At 37.8% G+C, this 18,908-nt stretch overlaps 12 non-coding genes across 12 annotated transcripts; 11 read left to right on the top strand and 1 right to left on the bottom strand.

Annotated features, from left to right (window-relative positions):
* Positions 1 to 2,341: 2,341 nt before the first annotated feature.
* LOC141313910 (5S ribosomal RNA) lies at positions 2,342 to 2,460 on the top strand. Its single transcript, XR_012349981.1, has one exon. It is a non-coding gene; the product is annotated as a 5S ribosomal RNA (ribosomal RNA).
* An 84-nt stretch (positions 2,461 to 2,544) lies between these two features.
* Positions 2,545 to 2,663, top strand: LOC141313902 (5S ribosomal RNA). The gene has a single exon (XR_012349973.1). It is a non-coding gene; the product is annotated as a 5S ribosomal RNA (ribosomal RNA).
* An 84-nt stretch (positions 2,664 to 2,747) lies between these two features.
* On the top strand, positions 2,748 to 2,866 carry LOC141313881 (5S ribosomal RNA). Its single transcript, XR_012349952.1, has one exon. It is a non-coding gene; the product is annotated as a 5S ribosomal RNA (ribosomal RNA).
* A 730-nt stretch (positions 2,867 to 3,596) lies between these two features.
* LOC141313728 (5S ribosomal RNA) lies at positions 3,597 to 3,715 on the top strand. The gene has a single exon (XR_012349799.1). It is a non-coding gene; the product is annotated as a 5S ribosomal RNA (ribosomal RNA).
* Positions 3,716 to 3,799: 84 nt separating this feature from the next.
* On the top strand, positions 3,800 to 3,918 carry LOC141313745 (5S ribosomal RNA). The gene has a single exon (XR_012349815.1). It is a non-coding gene; the product is annotated as a 5S ribosomal RNA (ribosomal RNA).
* An 84-nt stretch (positions 3,919 to 4,002) lies between these two features.
* Positions 4,003 to 4,121, top strand: LOC141313803 (5S ribosomal RNA). The gene has a single exon (XR_012349874.1). It is a non-coding gene; the product is annotated as a 5S ribosomal RNA (ribosomal RNA).
* Positions 4,122 to 4,847: 726 nt separating this feature from the next.
* LOC141313802 (5S ribosomal RNA) lies at positions 4,848 to 4,966 on the top strand. Its single transcript, XR_012349873.1, has one exon. It is a non-coding gene; the product is annotated as a 5S ribosomal RNA (ribosomal RNA).
* Positions 4,967 to 6,331: 1,365 nt separating this feature from the next.
* On the top strand, positions 6,332 to 6,450 carry LOC141313896 (5S ribosomal RNA). Its single transcript, XR_012349968.1, has one exon. It is a non-coding gene; the product is annotated as a 5S ribosomal RNA (ribosomal RNA).
* An 84-nt stretch (positions 6,451 to 6,534) lies between these two features.
* On the top strand, positions 6,535 to 6,653 carry LOC141313778 (5S ribosomal RNA). The gene has a single exon (XR_012349849.1). It is a non-coding gene; the product is annotated as a 5S ribosomal RNA (ribosomal RNA).
* A 5,858-nt stretch (positions 6,654 to 12,511) lies between these two features.
* Positions 12,512 to 12,630, top strand: LOC141313644 (5S ribosomal RNA). Its single transcript, XR_012349715.1, has one exon. It is a non-coding gene; the product is annotated as a 5S ribosomal RNA (ribosomal RNA).
* A 3,278-nt stretch (positions 12,631 to 15,908) lies between these two features.
* Positions 15,909 to 16,049, bottom strand: LOC141313973 (U4 spliceosomal RNA). Its single transcript, XR_012350039.1, has one exon. It is a non-coding gene; the product is annotated as a U4 spliceosomal RNA (small nuclear RNA).
* A 490-nt stretch (positions 16,050 to 16,539) lies between these two features.
* On the top strand, positions 16,540 to 16,621 carry trnas-gcu (transfer RNA serine (anticodon GCU)). The gene has a single exon. It is a non-coding gene; the product is annotated as a tRNA-Ser (tRNA).
* The last annotated feature ends 2,287 nt before the right edge of the window (positions 16,622 to 18,908 follow it).

Raw genomic sequence — 18,908 nt, 5'->3', positions numbered from 1 at the left:
CAACACACTGGGATTCTTGGACTGTTTTTAGGGTATGGACAAATGAACTGTATTCTTTTAACAGCATTTACCTAGTTTTATCGTGTTGTTTTAAAGTCTTTTATGTGAACCTTGTATATAAACCAAATCTATTTAACCCTTAAAGACCTAGAACATTTTTGGGGCACCTGAGGCACCTGTATATTTCTTTGTTTTTTCAGACCTATTTTAGCAGTCAGCATCAAATGTCATATATCATTATAAACATAAGAACTTGAAATTTATGTCTAGCTAGTTTAAAATTAAAATTTTCCTTTGTTTTCTCTAAATATTAGTCAATTTCCAGAGTTTTAGGAAAAACGCTAGCAACAATTGGGTGTTTTTTTTACTGTGTACTCAAACAAAAACTTCTGAAGTATGGATTTTTTTCTTTAAAAATTTGTATTTAGGTGTTTTACACTTCCAAATAATTTTTTTTCTATATATAACATTCCCCAAGCAAGTTATAGCCAATTATTACAATATTATTATAGGTGCTTTTCAGTGAAAAACAGACATATTTAGTTTATTGACAATATAGATCTGTTCAAAAACGTTTCAGGAGTAAAGTCATAGCAGAAACAGTGTTATATAATAGCAAAACACAGCAAAAATAATAGATAAATATATTTGTAATCTAACACAAACAGTGTAGAAAGTAGCAACAGAAAAATTGCACAATTTGTCTTGTGCAACAAAAAAAATAAACAATCAGTACAAATTATTTACAAACTTCACACAAATTGAGGGCGAAATATATAGAGTGCAACCGAAAAGATAGTGCAAATAATCTTTAATAATTATATAAGAATTAGTTAATATAATATAACAACTAAATAGATGGATCAGATGGCTGAAGTCTGTGTTTGAATGTATTTTACCAGGGGATCGCCTAGTGATGACAAAATCTTAATTCCAGTGCTTTATCTGATAGGTACTGCTGTTTCATCCGTGGTTTTGGTTTGTGTTATGTCAAAGGGCTCTGTCGTGAGTATTTCTGTACATTTTCAAAGAATGCTGTCATGCAAATGTGTTATTTTGCGTTTGATTTCATGCAAGCAAGACGCATTTTGCTTTCACTTTGCGTATGTTCAGTTTTCCAAAGAAACATACTAATCGGTGGTTCAAAAGACCAAAACCTATGTTTATTGGTTGAATAGATGACAGTTTGAACCAATCTGGGCACAGGGGTGGGACTAAGCATCAACAATCGTTCCTGTTTGGCTCAGGACCGAAACGTATTGATTTCATCTGACGAATCAGTGCTGAGGAAATGCGATGACGTAATCACGCTCACTACGGAGCCACTGAATATCCAAATGAGACAAATGCGATATCACTGAAAAGAGTAGACTCTGTACATTACGAGACTTTTTAAAGCATTCAAATTGGATTAGCGGTTCAAAAGTTATTAAACATTTAAAACAATAGTTATTTTTAGCCGCCGGCGGCTGTATCGGTCTTTGAGGGTTAAACCAATCTTCTTTTATGTCTCATTCTTTTAACCACTAGTCATCTCTCACAGTTAAATCTGACCCCATTTTAATCTTGTAACTCTGGATGGGAGACCGCCTGGGAATACCAGGTGCTGTAAGCTTTTGCCTTTTCTTCACTATTTATATAATATGCTGGCTTTTAGAAAGACGTGTTTTACCGCTCTATTTATTACAATCATTTAAATGTATTATAGAGTGTTAAGTGTTTTACATGTTTTTTTAGGCCATTTTATTGCTCTTAACATTTTAAGTGTGTGTCTTAAATAAATGGATGGTTGGCCTGCCATGTGACTAGACACATGACAGGAAGCAGGAAGTACAACTGTATAAGAGAGCAGCATGACAAACAAAGGACAGTCACCAAACTGTTGGATTAAGGAGTTTGCTAATTTTAGAGCTCACCTTTCCATTCACCACCTGCAAACTTTGGATTACACTTTCTGTGGATTGTATATACAATGGTGGACACTCACATTGGACTTATCAAGACACTGGGATTCTTGGACTGTTTTTAGGGTATGGACAAATGAACTGTATTCTTTTAACAGCATTTACCTAGTTTTATCGTGTTGTTTTAAAGTCTTTTATGTGAACCTTGTATAAAAACCAAATCTATTTAAACCAATCTTCTTTTATGTCTCATTCTTTTAACCACTAGTCATCTCTCACAGTTAATTCTGACCCCATTTTAATGTTGTAACTCTGGATGGGAGACCGCCTGGGAATACCAGGTGCTGTAAGCTTTTGCCTTTTCTTCACTATTTATATAATATGATGGCTTTTACGGAGGCTGATCTATAAATAACCCACTTTTTGGAGCAGTCCTCGCTTACGGCCATACTGCGCTGAGTGCGCCCGATCTCGTCTGATCTCGGAAGCAAAGCAGCGTCGGGCCTTTTTAGTACTTGGATGGGAGACCGCCTGGGAATACCAGGTGCTGTAAGCTTTTGCCTTTTCTTCACTATTTATATAATATGATGGCTTTTACGGAGGCTGATCTATAAATAGCCCACTTTTTGGAGCAGTACTCGCTTACGGCCATACTGCGCTGAGAGCGCCCGATCTCGTCTGATCTCGGAAGCAAAGCAGCGTCGGGCCTGGTTAGTACTTAGATGGGAGACCGCCTGGGATTACCAGGTGCTGTAAGCTTTTGCCTTTTCTTCACTATTTATATAATATGCTGGCTTTTACGGAGGCTGATCTTTAAATAGGCCACTTTTTGGAGCAGCCCTCGCTTACGGCCATACCGCGCTGAGACCGCCCAATCTCGTCTGATCTCGGAAGCAAAGCAGCGTCGGGCCTGGTTAGTACTTGGATGGGAGACCGCCTGGGAATACCAGGTGCTGTAAGCTTTTGCCTTTTCTTCACTATTTATATAATATGCTGGCTTTTAGAAAGACGTGTTTTACCGCTCTATTTATTACAATCATTTAAATGTATTATAGAGTGTTAAGTGTTTTACATGTTTTTTTAGGCCATTTTATTGCTCTTAACATTTTAAGTGTGTGTGTGTCTTAAATAAATGGATGGTTGGCCTGCCATGTGACTAGACACATGACAGGAAGCAGGAAGTACAACTGTATAAGAGAGCAGCATGACAAACAAAGGACAGTCACCAAACTGTTGGATTAAGGAGTTTGCTAATTTTAGAGCTCACCTTTCCATTCACCACCTGCAAACTTTGGATTACACTTTCTGTGGATTGTATATACAATGGTGGACACTCACATTGGACTTATCAACACACTGGGATTCTTGGACTGTTTTTAGGGTATGGACAAATGAACTGTATTCTTTTAACAGCATTTACCTAGTTTTATCGTGTTGTTTTAAAGTCTTTTATGTGAACCTTGTATAAAAACCAAATCTATTTAAACCAATCTTCTTTTATGTCTCATTCTTTTAACCACTAGTCATCTCTCACAGTTAATTCTGACCCCATTTTAATGGTGTAACTCTGGATGGGAGACCGCCTGGGAATACCAGGTGCTGTAAGCTTTTGCCTTTTCTTCACTATTTATATAATATGATGGCTTTTACGGAGGCTGATCTATAAATAACCCACTTTTTGGAGCAGTCCTCGCTTACGGCCATACTGCGCTGAGTGCGCCCGATCTCGTCTGATCTCGGAAGCAAAGCAGCGTCGGGCCTGGTTAGTACTTGGATGGGAGACCCCCTGGGAATACCAGGTGCTGTAAGCTTTTGCCTTTTCTTCACTATTTATATAATATGATGGCTTTTACGGAGGCTGATCTATAAATAGCCCACTTTTTGGAGCAGTACTCGCTTACGGCCATACTGCGCTGAGAGCGCCCGATCTCGTCTGATCTCGGAAGCAAAGCAGCGTCGGGCCTGGTTAGTACTTAGATGGGAGACCGCCTGGGAATACCAGGTGCTGTAAGCTTTTGCCTTTTCTTCACTATTTATATAATATGCTGGCTTTTACGGAGGCTGATCTTTAAATAGCCCACTTTTTGGAGCAGCCCTCGCTTACGGCCATACTGCGCTGAGACCGCCCGATCTCGTCTGATCTCGGAAGCAAAGCAGCGTCGGGCCTGGTTAGTACTTGGATGGGAGACCGCCTGGGAATACCAGGTGCTGTAAGCTTTTGCCTTTTCTTCACTATTTATATAATATGCTGGCTTTTAGAAAGACGTGTTTTACCGCTCTATTTATTACAATCATTTAAATGAATTATAGAGTGTTAAGTGTTTTACATGTTTTTTTAGGCCATTTTATTGCTCTTAACATTTTAAGTGTGTGTCTTAAATAAATGGATGGTTGGCCTGCCATGTGACTAGACACATGACAGGAAGCAGGAAGTACAACTGTATAAGAGAGCAGCATGACAAACAAAGGACAGTCACCAAACTGTTGGATTAAGGAGTTTGCTAATTTTAGAGCTCACCTTTCCATTCACCACCTGCAAACTTTGGATTACACTTTCTGTGGATTGTATATACAATGGTGGACACTCACATTGGACTTATCAACACACTGGGATTCTTGGACTGTTTTTAGGGTATGGACAAATGAACTGTATTCTTTTAACAGCATTTACCTAGTTTTATCGTGTTGTTTTAAAGTCTTTTATGTGAACCTTGTATAAAAACCAAATCTATTTAAACCAATCTTCTTTTATGTCTCATTCTTTTAACCACTAGTCATCTCTCACAGTTAATTCTGACCCCATTTTAATGTTGTAACTCTGGATGGGAGACCGCCTGGGAATACCAGGTGCTGTAAGCTTTTGCCTTTTCTTCACTATTTATATAATATGCTGGCTTTTACGGAGGCTGATCTTTAAATAGCCCACTTTTTGGAGCAGCCCTCGCTTACGGCCATACTGCGCTGAGACCGCCCGATCTCGTCTGATCTCGGAAGCAAAGCAGCGTCGGGCCTGGTTAGTACTTGGATGGGAGACCGCCTGGGAATACCAGGTGCTGTAAGCTTTTGCCTTTTCTTCACTATTTATATAATATGCTGGCTTTTAGAAAGACGTGTTTTACCGCTCTATTTATTACAATCATTTAAATGTATTATAGAGTGTTAAGTGTTTTACATGTTTTTTAGGCCATTTTATTACTCTTAACATTTTAAGTGTGTGTGTGTCTTTAATAAATGGATGGTTGGCCTGCCATGTGACTAGACACATGACAGGAAGCAGGAAGTACAACTGTATAAGAGAGCAGCATGACAAAAAAAGTCACCAAACTGTTGGATTAAGGAGTTGCTAATTTTAGAGCTCACCTTTCCATTCACCACCTGCAAACTTTGGATTACACTTTCTGTGGATTGTATATACAATGGTGGACACTCACATTGGACTTATCAACACACTGGGATTCTTGGACTGTTTTTAGGGTATGGACAAATGAACTGTATTCTTTTAACAGCATTTACCTAGTTTTATCGTGTTGTTTTAAAGTCTTTTATGTGAACCTTGTATATAAACCAAATCTATTTAATCCAATCTTCTTTTATGTCTCATTCTTTTAACCACTAGTCATCTCTCACAGTTAAATCTGACCCCATTTTAATCTTGTAACTCTGGATGGGAGACCGCCTGGGAATACCAGGTGCTGTAAGCTTTTGCCTTTTCTTCACTATTTATATAATATGCTGGCTTTTAGAAAGACGTGTTTTACCGCTCTATTTATTACAATCATTTAAATGTATTATAGAGTGTTAAGTGTTTTACATGTTTTTTTAGGCCATTTTATTGCTCTTAACATTTTAAGTGTGTGTCTTAAATAAATGGATGGTTGGCCTGCCATGTGACTAGACACATGACAGGAAGCAGGAAGTACAACTGTATAAGAGAGCAGCATGACAAACAAAGGACAGTCACCAAACTGTTGGATTAAGGAGTTTGCTAATTTTAGAGCTCACCTTTCCATTCACCACCTGCAAACTTTGGATTACACTTTCTGTGGATTGTATATACAATGGTGGACACTCACATTGGACTTATCAACACACTGGGATTCTTGGACTGTTTTTAGGGTATGGACAAATGAACTGTATTCTTTTAACAGCATTTACCTAGTTTTATCGTGTTGTTTTAAAGTATTTTATGTGAACCTTGTATAAAAACCAAATCTATTTAAACCAATCTTCTTTTATGTCTCATTCTTTTAACCACTAGTCATCTCTCACAGTTAATTCTGACCCCATTTTAATGTTGTAACTCTGGATGGGAGACCGCCTGGGAATACCAGGTGCTGTAAGCTTTTGCCTTTTCTTCACTATTTATATAATATGATGGCTTTTACGGAGGCTGATCTATAAATAACCCACTTTTTGGAGCAGTCCTCGCTTACGGCCATACTGCGCTGAGTGCGCCCGATCTCGTCTGATCTCGGAAGCAAAGCAGCGTCGGGCCTTGTTAGTACTTGGATGGGAGACCGCCTGGGAATACCAGGTGCTGTAAGCTTTTGCCTTTTCTTCAATATTTATATAATATGCTGGCTTTTACGGAGGCTGATCTTTAAATAGCCCACTTTTTGGAGCAACCCTCCCTTACGGCCATACCGCGCTGAGAGCGCCCGATCTCGTCTGATCTCGGAAGCTAAGCTGCGTCGGGCCTGGTTAGTACTTGGATGGGAGACCGCCTGGGAATACCAGGTGCTGTAAGCTTTTGCCTTTTCTTCACTATTTATATAATATGCTGGCTTTTACGGAGGCTGATCTTTAAATAGCCCACTTTTTGGAGCAGCCTTCGCTTACGGCCATACCCCCACCTGAGGCGCTAGAGAGCAACAGGAAGTGGTTGGCAGCAGTTGGGAGAGGAAGGCTCTCCTCTACTTTTGTTTGTTTGACTCTGATTTTGTGTTAATTTACTGTTTATTTCATAAGTGTAGCCTTTTTTTTGGTTAAAGTTTTCCTCCCAGCAGCCTGGGCTGTTTGGGAGGAATTTATTTGCGTTTTTGTTTTGTTTGTTTTTTTGTGTTTTTTTCCCCCCGTTTTTTTTACTTTCTTTGTGTTTTGTTAACAATGGACGGATCTACGGAAACAGACCTGGCAATGGCGGACGGACGACAGAGGGCGAGTGACAGCGGACTGGGTAAACGACAACGAGATGGAAAAGAATCAGAGAAGGATGCAAGGAAAGAGAACCGGAAAAGAATTTATTTGAAAGAAGCAACAGTTACTGTGGAAATAGGACAAGCAATGGAGGCGAGGGCGATTGATGTAATAAAAGCGGTGACAGAGCGGATCGGAGATGGAAGGATTCTGGCGGTGAGACCAAAACAGACAAAGGAATATGAGGTAACGCTCGAACGGGAAGAAGATGCTGAATTATTAACAGATGGATTGACTATCAAAGGGATTAACTGTGAAGTCAAACGACTGCAAAATAGAGACTATGTTGTTTCGTTTATGCATCTGCCCGTTTATGTTGCTGACAAAGAAATTTTAGATAAATTGGAAGGTTGGGGAGTTTGTCCCCTTTCAACAATAAAAAGAAGAGTCTATCCGGGTACAGACATTGAAGATGGGACAAGGATTGTAAAAACCAGGTTCCCCAAGGAAGTAGACTCCCTCCCGTACAGCACAAGAATAGAGACAGCAGAGGGCCCACAGTATTTTAGGGTGATGCACAGTCATCAGGTTAAAACCTGCAGGCTGTGCATGAGCCCCGAACATGTGGTGAAAGACTGTCCAGATTTTAAGTGTTTTAAATGTGAGGAGAGGGGGCACTTCGCGAGGGACTGCAGTGCGATAAAGTGCCCGGATTGCAGACAGTTTTTAAATAAATGTGAATGTTGGATTGGAAGTGAGGAAGAGGAGGAGGAAGGGATGGAGGAGGAAAGTCAGCAAATAAGCGTGCAGATGCATAGACGAGACAACAAACAGCGAGAGGAGGGAACAACAGATACACAGGCAAATGAGATAATTATGAGAAAGGATGCAGAACAGCAGCAGAACGTAAAGGACAAACAGACAATGCAACCTCAACAGGATGATGGTGCTTGGACACAAATGGAAATCACAGACAATGTACAAAGAGTTATGGATGAGATGGAACGAGAACAAGGAAACAAGGATTCAACAGAGGAGAAACGGGACAGCGATTTATGGACACAATCAGAACTGACTGAGAGCTTACATAATGTCTTGGACACAGGAGAAATCGGGGCTCAAAGGAATAAGGAAGAAATGGAGGTAAAAGGGAATGATGAGGAATGCGAAAAGGAGAAACAAAGAACATCAACTAAAAGAAGAAGAGCAATTAAGGTAAAACCTAATATAGAGACTGCTAGGAAAAAGGTATTAAAAGAAGATGTGATTGAAAGTGCAAACAAGTATGAAATATTAAGGGATCTGGAAGAAACGGACTAAAATGATTGGTTTTAAAAATTCTCTTACCTTTTTTATGTTTTTAAGAATTGTTACTTTTAATGCGAGAGGACTTTTAGATACAAAGAAATTTGAAAAAGTGAAAGAAATGTGCAAAGAGAATGATATGATTTTACTTCAAGAGACTAATTGGAAAGAAAGTGTTATGGCTGATATAAGAAAAAGATGGGATGGGGATATTCTGTACAACAATGGAGTGAAAAAACAAGGCAGAGGGATTGCTTTTTTAATAAAAGGGAATAGTGGAATAAAATGTAAAACTATTTTCAAAGATGAAGAAGGAAAATGTATGATGGTGGAAATGGAGTATGAAGGGAAAATCATTTTATTAGTAAACATCCATGCACCAACAGAAGAAAATGAAAAGGGGGAATTTTTTAATGTGCTAGGAGAATTTTTAAATAAGTATAAAGAAGTAATTATGATGGGGGACTTTAATACAGTTTTTAGCAAGTTGGATATGGCGGAGGGTATGGTCTTTAAATCAGATAAAGGAAGGAGAGAGCTGAAAGGTTTGATGGAGAAACATGATATAGTGGATGTATGGAGGGAAAGAAATGAGAATACAAAAGAATATAGTAGAAGACAATTGGTAGGGGACTTTATGTGTAAAACGAGAATAGATTTGATTTTATGTACTAGAAACATGGAAGGTTTTATTGGTCAAATTAAATTTGAAGAAACAAGCTTAAGTGACCATAAAATGATTTCTATGGGAATGGATTGGAACCAAATTGAAAGAGGGCCGGGGGTGTAGGTTTTAAATACAGAGATTTTAAGGGAGGAAAACTATGTCTTAGAAGTAAAAGAGATAATAGAAAAAGAAAAAGAAAATATAATGTATGCAGAAGACAAAAGAATTTGGTGGGAAAATGTCAAGTATTCAATCAAAAAGTTCACAATAAAATATTGTACATTGAAACAAAAAAGTAAAAGAAATAAGGAAAGAGGGATAAGGAAAAAATTGAAGGAAGAGTTAGAGGGAAATGGGAATGACATACAAAAAATTAAAGAATTAGAAGGAGCGTTAAAAGAAATAGAAGAGGAAAAATACGAAGGTGCAAAGATAAGAAGTAGAGCAAAATATACAGTAGAAGGAGAGAAATGCACAAAGTTCTTCTTTGACTTAGAGAAAACTAGAGGGAGGGCAGGAATGATTAAAGGAATAAAGGGAAGAAATGGGGATATTGTAACTACAAGTGAAGAAATATTAAAAGAAATAAAAGTGTATTATGAAGAGTTGTTTAGTGCAGAGGGGGTCAAAGAAGAAGAGAAATTAGAATTATTGGAACTAATAAAAAAAACTACTGTAAATGGAACAGAAAAAAAAGAGTGTGATGAAGAAATAAAAGTGGAAGAAATAAAAAGGGCAATTAGTGAATTAAATAGGAACAAAAGTCCAGGTATCGATGGTCTGGGGAATGAGTTTTATATGGTTTTTAAAGATTTTTTATCTGATACTTTAAAAGAGATATATGGTGAGATTTTTAAAAAAGGGGAACTAAATCAGAGAATGGGAATGGGATTAATGAAGATAATATATAAAAAAAAGAGGGGAAAAAACAGAATTAAAGAATTATAGGCCTATTACAATGTTAAATACGGATCTTAAGATTTTAGCAAAGGTTTTAGCAAATAGGTTGAAAGAAGTAATGCCAGGTTTAATTAAAACAAATCAGGCATATGGAGTAAAGGGCAGAGACATAGCTGATACAACATTCAGTATAAAAGATAGTTTAAGATACATTAAAGAAAAAGGAAAATGTGGGTTTTTAATTAGTTTAGACTTTGAAAAGGCTTTCGATAGGGTAGAACATGGTTTTTTATTTGATGTTTTAAAAAGGTTTGGTTTAGGAGATAATTTTATCAAATGGATAAAGATTTTATATAAAGGGGCGATAACAAAAGTAAAATGTAATGGATTTTTAACACCATGCTTTAGAATTACACGTTCGATAAGGCAAGGATGCCCATTGTCGGCACTTCTATATTCTCTAGTGGCTGAGCCTTTGGGCCTTGCAGTAATGCAGGATGATAGAATAAAGGGAATAGAAATAGAGGGTGAAGAAAATAAAATTTTTCAATATGCAGATGACACAACACTGATGGTCAAAGAAGTGGGGGATGTAAAAAGGGTAATGAAAATTGTACAAACATTTTGTTTAGCATCAGGAGCGAAAGTAAATGAGGACAAAACAATGTATATGAGATTAGGAAATGTGGGAGAGCTAGCAGAGCATTTTAATTTTAAGGAAACAAAGGAAACAAAAATTCTGGGGGTTCTAATGGGGAAGGATGAGAGGAAGGCAGAAGAAACTATGTGGGAGAATATTTTAGGAGAGATTGAAAGGAGACTTATTTTTTGGAGAAGGATGGGTTTAACTATAAAAGGGAAGGTTTTAGTTTTGAATGTTTTAATGGTTTCAAAGTTGTGGTATGTTTTATATACATCTTCAATGCCGATGTGGATGGAAGGAAGGCTGAAAAATGCTTTTTAGGTTTTTTATGGGAGGGGAAGCCATCAAGAATTGCTTTTAACACTCTAATAGGACAAGTGGATAAAGGAGGTTTAGGAGTAATGGATGTAGAACAAAGAAAAAACAGTTTAAGAGTAAAAATGATAAAAAATACTTAGACGTGGGGAACAATGTGGCATGGAAAAGAACAATGGGATATTTTTTAAATAAGTGTAGCAATTTTAATCTGGGAGATAGCATTTTATGGATGAGGACCAAAAATTGGATGATGGAAGGGATGCCGGAATTCTATAAAGAATTGTTGAGAGCATGGGGCAAAATTTTAACCAATGTACATTATAACCTTCAAGGAAGAGAAAGCATTTTAAATCAGCCTTTGTTCCAAAACAACCGCATTTTAAACCAGGGAAGAGAAATATTTTTTAAGAAATGGTGGGAGGTGGGAATTACTAAGGTGAGGGATGTGTTGTATGAATTCAAAGAAGGTTTTTTACCAGAACAATTTATAGTAGATGCAATGCAAGAAGCAAAGGAAGATTTTAATAGGCATGATATTAGAACCAAGTATGAAATGCTCAAGACTGCTATACCTAAAGAATAGAGAATATGGAAGAAGAGAAACAAGAGAAAGATATATATTTGAGAGTGGGAGAAAATTTGTATGGTTTGAAAGAATGCACTGTCAAGAATTTTTATTGTTTTTTTAGAGATGTTGTTTTTAAGAAACCTGTTGCCAATGAATATTGGTGTAAAAAATTTGACAATGTAGAGGAAAAAGGTATTTGGGGAAATATAAATGGCAAATTAGTACAAGCTAAATTGGAAAACTTGGAGTATTTTATACGACACAAAGTGGTTTTTACTGATGTTATTTTAAACAAGATCGGAATGGAAGAAAGTGTTGTATGCAAAGTGTGTAAAGACGGGGATGAAAATTTCTTACACTTGTTTTTCTATTGCAGTAAATTAGAAGATTTTAGGAAGAAATGTGAGAATATGATTTTAAATTTAAGTGGAGAGGGGAATGAAAATTTTGATTGGTTGAGAGTTTTTATGTTGGGATTTGAAAAGCAATGTAAAAACAAGAAATGTATAAATTTACTGGTGATGTTAATGAAGAGTGCAATATGGGAAAGAAGGTTAATGGCAAAGAAAGAGAATTATGTAATGGATGTGTGGTATGTTTTTAAAAGAAAACTTGAGAAATATGTACAATGTTTGTTTTATTATTTCAAAACTGAAGAAAAGCCGAATGTTTTTTCTAAAACTTTTACACAAGGGGTTTTAAAGGTCTTGGAGGACATGGGACTGGAGATGTCTTTTTTAGAACCCTGATAGAATGTATTACTTTTATTGAATGTATTTGTGTATTTTAATCAAATGCAGAGAGTTTCTGTAATTCTTGAAGCAAAACCAATGATTGTACAGTAACCTGTATTGTTTTAATTTTTCAATAAGAAAAAAAAAAAAAAAAAGAGCGCCCGATCTCGTCTGATCTCGGAAGCTAAGCAGCGTCGGGCCTGGTTAGTACTTGGATGGGAGACCGCCTGGGAATACCAGGTGCTGTAAGCTTTTGCCTTTTCTTCACTATTTATATAATATGCTGGCTTTTACGGAGGCTGATCTTTAAATAGCCCACTTTTTGGAGCTGCCCTCGCTTACGGCCATACCGCGCTGAGAGCGCCCGATCTCGTCTGATCTCGGAAGCTAAGCAGCATCGGGCCTGGTTAGTACTTGGATGGGAGACCGCCTGGGAATACCAGGTGCTGTAAGCTTTTGCCTTTTCTTCACTATTTATATAATATGCTGGCTTTTAGAAAGACGTGTTTTGCCGCTCTATTTATTACAATCATTTAAATGTATTATAGAGGTTTGAGTGTTTTACATGTTTTTAGGCCATTTTATTACTCTTAACATTTTAAGTGTGTGTGTCTTTAATAAATGGATGGTTGGCCTGTCATGTGACTAGACACATGACAGGAAGCAGGAAGTACAACTGTATAAGAGAGCAGCATGACAAACAAAGGACAGTCACCAAACTGTAGGATTGAGGAGTTGCTAATTTTAGAGCTCACCTTTCCATTCACCACCTGCAAACTTTGGATTACACTTTCTGTGGATTGTACAGGCACTGGTGGACACTCACATTGGACTTATCAACACACTGGGATTCTTGGACTGTTTTAGGGTATGGACAAATGAACTGTATTCTTTTAACAGAGTTTAACTAGTTTTATCGTGTTGTTTTAAAGTCTTTTATGTGAACCTTGTAAATACACCAAATCTATTTAAACCAATCTTCTTTTATGTGTCATTCTTTTAACCACCAGTCATCTCTCACAGTTAAATCTGACCCCATTTTAGTCTTGTAACTCGGCTGATAAGGCCGATTGTTACACTTGGATGGGAGACCGCCAGGGAATACCAGGTGCTGTAAGCTTTTGCCTTTTCTTCAATATTTATATAATATGCTGGCTTTTACGGAGGCTGATCTTTAAATAGCCCACTTTTTGGAGCAACCCTCGCTTACGGCCATACCGCGCTGAGAGCGCTAGAGAGCGACAGGAAGTGAGTGGCTGCAGTAGGAAGAGATAGGCTCTTCCACGTTGCTTGTTGTTTGTTTTATATTACGACTTTATTTTGTGCTTTGAAGAGTTTTTTTGTTTGTTTATTTTTTTTTGTTTTTTCACTTCAACCCCAAACAGTTAATACTGTTTGGGGGAAGAAGTTTATTAAATGGCGGATTTACTGGAAAAAAGAAAAGGAATGCTATCACGGAAAGAGAAGGAGGTCGGTGATGAAGAAATGAATCCAAAAACAGTTGAAGGGAATATACAAGAAGAAAATACTGGAGAAAATACTGATGAAACTTGGGCTATGGTTGTTTCAAGGAGAAAACAGCAAGCAAAAACAATGGAACTAGAAGGAAAGAGAGATCTGCAAACAAACAAAGTTGCTGAACTTACAAAAGGAGGTGAGCAAAATCAGTCTTTTAACAATCAACGTCAACAAATGATAAACAGATTAAAGAAAAAAACACAATATCAAAGAGAATACAAGAAAGAAGCTACAGTTACATTAAATGTGATGGACACCGAAAGCACAACAATTATAATGATAATTAAAGCAGTAGAAGATATAGTGGGAATTGGCAAACTTATTGGGCTTCGAAGGAAAACAAACAATGACTTTGAAATGACAATGGAAAATGAGATGGACTGTGAAGTGATGTTGGATGGAATTGTGATAAATGGTCAGATATGTGAAATCAGAAAATTGTGTGCAACGGAAAGAATGGTCTCCTTTTTAAATTTGCCCAGTTACATAGAGGATGAGGAAATCATTCAAAAATTGAACAGTTGGGGTGTAACTCCCATTCTTCCTGTGAGAAGGAGATATCACCCAGGAACAATAGTGGCAGATGGAACACGCTTTTTGAGAGTAAAGTTCTTTACCATACACAACAAAATTTATGACTGAGGAAGGAGTTCAGTATTTCAGAGTAATCCACGATAATCAACGGAAAACATGCAGGATCTGCACAAGTACTGAGCATGAGCTAAAGGACTGCCCTCAATTTCTCTGCAGGAATTGCCTGGAGCAGGGGCATTATGCGCGGGACTGTACAGCTCCACGGTGCCAAGGCTGCAACAGGGCAATGATAAGGTGCAGATGTGAGACGGACGATGAGGAAAATAAAGAAATGGATATGGAGATACAGGAAGAGATGGGAGGCACTCAAACTGAAACATCAAATCAAATATTAGAACAGACTGAAGGAGGAGATGACAAACAAACTCATGTAGAAGAGGAGGAGTATAACCTAGAGGAGAATGCAGTAAGGAGTGGGACTAAAGCATGTGAAATGGAGATGGACAAGGAGCCTGAAGAGAACAACAAGGTGGACTACCAAAAGACACATGGAAAAGAGAGAACTGAGGACAATGAAACAAAAGTGCAGTATGAGGTAAGAGAAACAGGAAATGGGGAGAAGAGCATTGAAACAGAAGTCAAGATAAAGGAAAGACTGAACAAAGTTTTAAAAACAAGAGTAAAAAGTGTTATAGACATTGAAAAGGTACTTAAGAAACAGAAAATAAGAAGAGAAGAGCGTAATGAAATGATGGAAAAGAGAAGAGCTGAAATGAGTGGTTCCACATTTGTAGCGTCAGGAGAAACTGAATTAGATTGATGAGTAGTTGTTTGTACACTCAACTCTTTCTTTTAATGAGTTCTTTATGGATTGCATCTCTGAATGCAAGAGGACTATCGAAACCTGAGAAATTTCAGAGATTGGTGTGTTTGATTAAGGACTGTGATGTGTTATGTTTACAAGAAACTTTCTGGAATCAAGAGGTTGTGGAAGGTATGAAAAAGATCTGGGACGGAGAAATTTACTTTAACAATGATCAGAGTAAAAAAAGGGGAGTTGCAATACTAATTAGAAGGGGTGTGAGTAAAGAAATAAATGAAATATATTCTGACAAGAAGGGGAGAATAATGGCAGTAAAATTAATAAAGATGGATAAAGAAATAATAATATGTAACATACATGCACCAAACGAAGAGGGACAAAAGATAATTTTTTATAGGAATTTGAATGTATTAATTGAAGGATGGCAAAATGTTTTTTTGTTGGGTGATTTTAATACTGTATTAGAAAGAGTAGATGTTAGTGATTGTATGGTGTTTAGGAGGGATGGAGGAAGAAATGAATTATTTGAACTGATTAAAAAATATAACTTAATAGATGTTTGGAGAAAAAGAAATAGAGCTAAAAGGGAATTTTCAAGACAACAAATACATTGTGCTCGACACGCATTCGAAGCTTTAGCGCCACTGAGAGGCCACCGGACCAGACAGGCCCAACATGTTTACGATGGGTAACGGTGAGCTGTAATTGCGTTGCAGTTTAACGATACTTGTCTTGAGAACATATTGACAAAACAACAAACCTTCTGGCTCTGGCGCACTATCATCAGCAGACCGTTTCTTTGGCGAGGAAAAAAAACCCTAAACGAAACAAGGCTATATTTCTCAACAAAACTCTAAGCCTCCAGAGAGACTAGCAAAAATTGCCAAAGATAACTGTATTTCAAGTCATCCTGGCGGGGTATTGGGTAAAGTTTTCAACCAGCAATGATCGCGCCTCGGACAAACCTCATAGGCTACAATATTGCCTCTGCGAAAGAATGCAGGCGACGGTCGTGACCTTTTTCTGCACCTACGTGGATGTGAACCGACAAGGTGGTAGCAAGCTTTAAACTGCCGCACAAACAGTCTCCTGCCACGGGTTGCTGAACCGTGTTTCTACGGAACAGATTAGAGGTGTGTAAAAGACGGCTCATTCACTATTCCCTCTGTGCTCAAAACAGCCAGCTGAAAGCACGGCAGCAGCAGCTGAAAAGGTCCGCAGCATGGCCTATCTCGGTCAGCAAGGGGACGGGGTGGCCGAGTGGTTAAGGCGATGGACTGCTAATCCATTTTGCTCTGTGCAATGGTTGGAATCCATTCTTGTCGTTCGGTTCCTTTAGCACTGGACCTTAATCCTGGTCCTAGGGACCCCATGCTAAACTTTTTGTGTGTCCTCCTTATCTAACACACTCAGTTCAGTTCTTTGAGTTCTCTACTAATGAACTGATGATCTGAATCAGGAGTGCTAAATAAAAAATTTCACTTAAAATGACGAGGTGGCCGAGTGGTTAAGGCGATGGACTGCTAATCCATTGTGCTCTGCACGCGTGGGTTCGAATCCCATCCTCGTCGTTCGGCTCCTTTAGCAGTAATCCTCGGTCCTGGGGACCCCACTCTGCGCTTTTTGTGTCTTTCTTATCTGACACACTCAGTTCAGTTCACTGAGTGCTCTACTAATGAGCCGATGGTCTGAATCGGGAGTGTTAAATAAAAGGACCACGGAAAGTGACGGGGTGGTCGAGTGGTTAAGGCGATGCAAGGCTAATCCGTTGTGCTAGGCTCACCTTGGTTTGTGTGGGTTTGAATCCCGTCCTCTTCATTTGATGATTTAGCACCACTGAGAGCCCACCAGAACAGACAGGCCCAACCTGTTTACGATGGGTAGCGGTGAGCTGTGATTGTGCTGTAGTTTAACCCCCTGGGGTCCAAACACGCGTATACGCGTTTTGTGGCAGTTTCCCAAAAGGAACTTCAATTACTCGGCCATTTCTGATTGTACAGATAAAAGCAGTACATCAATCGAATCTGTAAAGGGTCTACTTTTATTTGTATATACTCACAAAACCAAAAAAATATTGTGATTTTACAAAATAAAGAAAACTAAAAGGGTGTGCTGTCTGTCGCGTTGATCTCCGTGATCTTCATTCAGAAACGCGTCATTAAAATAGACTATAACTCAGCCAATACACAATACAGAGACATAAGCAATATATGTAGAGAAAGCTTGATATCTATACTTTCAAATGAAGTAATGTTTATCGAAATAAAATATTCTGTGATAAAGTAATCCGTATGAAACCAACACAATGTCCAGTCTCTCTTGTCTGCTTCATTAGTTTTAATTAGATCACGCCCAAGAGCGATTCTATCTTTTCAAATTCAAATCGTCCACGTGAGGGCGCCGCGCCAAAAGTAGACGCCCACATCACAGTAAACAAAGGAGAAAGCAGTTTCTATTCTTTCAAGTTAGTCCTTTCTGGAAGAAGACGGGCTGTCAGGAATAAAACTTACTTCAGAAGATGAACATTAAATGAGACATGGCGTGAACGAGCAGAGGAGATATTTACACAAGTAAGTTTTTTTTCTTTTATACTTGTTAGTTGTTACTGTGACAGAATGTGCACACATTTTACCAGTTAAGACTTTTTGCCAACTGTATTTCCTGACTACAGCAAGTGAAACATTATAAAGTATGTTTCATTTCACTGCATCTAAATGTCTCATGATGACAGGATGTTTCAACTTTGGTCGAAAAACGCGCCGGCGCGTTCTGAGGAACGCTTTTGTAATAACGCCGAAAAGAATGTAAAATTCTCCGTCAGTTTTGATCGTACAAATACAACCAATACATCATTCGAAACTGTAGAGGGTATATTTTTATTTGTATACACTGTGATTTTATGAAAATAAGAAAACAGACAGGGCACGAACTCTGCCTTCACTGTCTCTGTTATATCTTTTCACAGACACATAAATGAAACAACCTAAATCTCAGTGATTACGTGCCTCACAAACATAATACATATACGTGTAGAAAGCTTGAAATGTTTACTTTTACATAAACCAATTCAAATAAAAAACTAATATTCTCTTTTTTAGTAATATGTATGAAAGGTAGAAGATGTATGGTTTCTCCTGTATTACTTCATTACAAACCGTACACCTGTATTTATCTTGCACTGGTATTATTTGCACCTAACTGTTATATGCCTATGCTATACACTACCAGTCAAATGTACTTTTTTAAAGAAAAATAATTATCTAATTTTGTGAAATAGGTTTACTATGTAAAAAACTGCTCACTTAAAAAAAAAAAAAAAAAAACTTTTAATAATAAAGTTTGGCTGGTAGTATATGTGTTTTCTCCATGTTAGCTCTGTCTTTGTCAGATCATTGTGTTGCTCACATCTACTTGTTTTCTTTGCAGTTTCTGCTGTTCCCCGTTCTCCTGTGTTCAAGTTTCCTACGAGTGATTTGGATAGTGCACCCTCGACATCTTGACTTCTGTGTTGTTTATCACTTTTGTTCCTAATAAAAAGTTTAACTGCACTCACAAGTGAATCTCAAGTTATTTTGTGTGATAGTTAAATATATTCAAAATATGCTTCAAACTAAATATATATTTATTTTGTCCTTTCATTTTGCCTTTATTCTTTCCGTTGTTTCCTCTCAGTCAACATCCGACTGAATGGCTCATTATGCGGCTCATTATGCAGGTCTTTGTCTTCTCAGGTGTAAATCACAGCATTATTCATGATCATTCACGCCTTCTCGCATACAGCCATTCTAAACAAAAAGTGTCTTCAAAAATTTAAATCTATATACTGTTTTGTGAAATCAAGTGAACTAGATGATTTTC

Source organism: Garra rufa, unplaced genomic scaffold (assembly GCF_049309525.1).
Source record: "Garra rufa unplaced genomic scaffold, GarRuf1.0 hap1_unplaced_007, whole genome shotgun sequence".
In the NCBI taxonomy this organism is placed as follows: Eukaryota; Metazoa; Chordata; class Actinopteri; order Cypriniformes; family Cyprinidae; genus Garra; species Garra rufa.
The sequence above is the reverse complement of the archived record's forward strand: the minus strand, read 5'-3'. Positions and strand labels throughout refer to the sequence as shown.